The sequence below is a fragment of the Penaeus chinensis genome, chromosome 2 (genome assembly GCF_019202785.1).
Source record: "Penaeus chinensis breed Huanghai No. 1 chromosome 2, ASM1920278v2, whole genome shotgun sequence".
Taxonomy (NCBI): Eukaryota; Metazoa; Arthropoda; class Malacostraca; order Decapoda; family Penaeidae; genus Penaeus; species Penaeus chinensis.
In genome coordinates this window covers 11,351,473-11,353,972 of record NC_061820.1, presented here as the reverse complement: position 1 = coordinate 11,353,972, position 2,500 = coordinate 11,351,473, and positions in this window count along the sequence as shown.

Here is a 2,500-nt window from a genome sequence, read left to right as displayed (position 1 = left end):
TTGTAGTTGTTGTTGTTGTTGTTGTTGTTTTGTTATTTGTTGGTGGTGGTGATTTTTGGTTCATTCTTGCATTTGGCTTTTTATTGTATAAGTGTGTTGGGATCTGCACTCTACCATTGGTCTATTTTTATTTATTTTTCTATCTATCTGTTGACCTCCTGTCTATCTTTTTTTTTTTCTTCTTCTCCTTCTCTCGCTTTTAGTCTGTGTCTTCTCTTCGCATCCGTTATATATTTTCTCTCTTTTTAACTTCGTTTCTTAAAATATTTCTTCTTTTTTTCTTCTCTCTCTCTCTCTTTCACACGTTCATCTTCTCTTTTGTCCTTCCCCCTTTCACTGTTTCTCTGTTTTTCTTCTCCTTAGTCCCATTTCTTGTATTTTGTCTATTAAACTACTTATTTTTGTTTGTGGTTGTTGTTTTCTGCTTTTTCTCAGGGCCATTTTCTCATTTCTCCCCTTTCTTTGTTAATATCTTTCTTGTCTCTTTCGTATCTTTTCCCTCTTTTCTCTTTTGCGCTTTGAGCTGTTACTCTCCTATTCCTCTTCCTTTTCAAACTGTTTTCTCTTTTTTCTCTCATGTTATGGGTTTTTCTTCTTCTTCTTCTTCTTCCTCTTCTTTTCTGTTTTGAACTATTTTTTTCCCTTCCGTTTCCTTTATCCGCTCTCCCAAGCGCCACAAACTTAGTATTAAACTTAAAACATGCGTTGCTGTATCAAACTTTTATATTATCATTCATTCCGTTTATATAGAGTTCTAGAAAGTTTTTTTTTAATTTTTTTTTTTTACCCTCCCATCGCCGTCTTCTTCATTCTTTTCTTTTCTCTCTTCTTTTCTGTTCTTCCCATTCTTCCGCTCGGCGACGCCAATCCATCATATCTTCACGGCAACATTCATGTGGCAACCACGCGAAGACAGTCGTTCGCTTTGCCATTTCTTCCGTGTCTTTGCCATGGTCCACATTCCATTGGCAATACTTACACTTTTGACCCCGATAATGGCACACAAAAAGCGCGATATGGCAATACTGCAAGGCTTCATGGTTCTTGTAACGATGACGCCCTTTTAGTGTTACCAATCTCTCACTATTTGGAACCCTCGGGTGATATAAAACCGCCTTTTATTGCCCTCGGAATCTCCCAAATAAAGCAAGAAATGAAAAAAAAAAAAGAGAGGAAGGCTGTTGAGCGAGCAAGGCATGACAATAGGTGGCTGCCGATGATTTATAGTAACACACACAACGCCTTATTATGCATGATTTACGACCCGCTGCCTGTCTGACACCCGCATCCATCCCTGTTTCGTGTTCCTGCCTCTTGACTTGTATTGAGTCCCCGATGCCGGCCAGACCTTGTGACTAAGGCTGGGGGGAGGGGGGGGGGGAGTAGGGCCAGGGATACCTTCCCCCACGAACGTATTCCCTATCCCCCCCCCCATCCACTTCGCCATCCCTCCCCCCTCCCCCTCTTCACTCCCCCGGGACCCCTCCGCCACTTCGCTAACCCCTTCGCCTTTGCAATACTCTGTGTTAGATTGACCTGCAAAGGACCAAATATTCAGACAACTCTTGTTCTATCCAATCTCCTGCTTGAGTTGCAACTTGTCATCCCCCCCACCTATCCACTCCATCCTTTTTGTCTCTCTTCTCATCCATTCTCAGCACCATCCACGTCTAAGAGTGTGTGACCTTTAACGTTTCATCCTTACCTCTACCCCCTATCCAGCAAATTCTTTCCTTCGTCTTCCCTCTCCCTTTTTATCTTCTCCCCATCTATCTATCCACTTCCTTCAATTTCCTATTCTTTTCAACACTATTCAGATTTTTTCGTGACCCCGGATTTTGTCACTTTCCCTTCCACTCTGAAAATAAGTATGCTATGCCACTTGTCATAAAGCGCATCCTTTAGCAACACACATCTGGTTGTTTGGTTTGTATGGTAGCAGCCATCTGTCTCTTTCCCCTCACGTATTCTGCTTTGCACTGGACCTTAATTATATCTAGTTGCAACCACCTGTATGTCATCACAACTTTAGACAGGTAATATAGGTTTAAAAAGGCAAGATGAACGTCAGTATTAGGCAGTCACATTCATAAAGCCATTTGGGCCTCGGGTTTTATAGATGTTTTGTAAGCCTATTTAAGAATAGGGTTTAATAAATAGCATGTGTGTTTGTGACAGAAAAAGGGTTTGAGTGTGTGTGTGTGTGTGTGTGTGTGTGTGTGTGTGTGTGTGTGTGTGTGAATATATATATATATATATATATATATATATATATATATATACATACACACACACACACACACACACATACACACGCACAGACACACACACACACACACACACACATTCATTTATATATATATATATATATATATATATATACATTTTCTCTCTCTTCTCCTTCTCCCTCTCCCTCCTTCCCACTCTCTCTACTATCTCTATCTCTCTCTCCTCATCCCTCCCTTCCCTCCTTCTTTCTTCCTCCTTCCCTCCCTCTCAT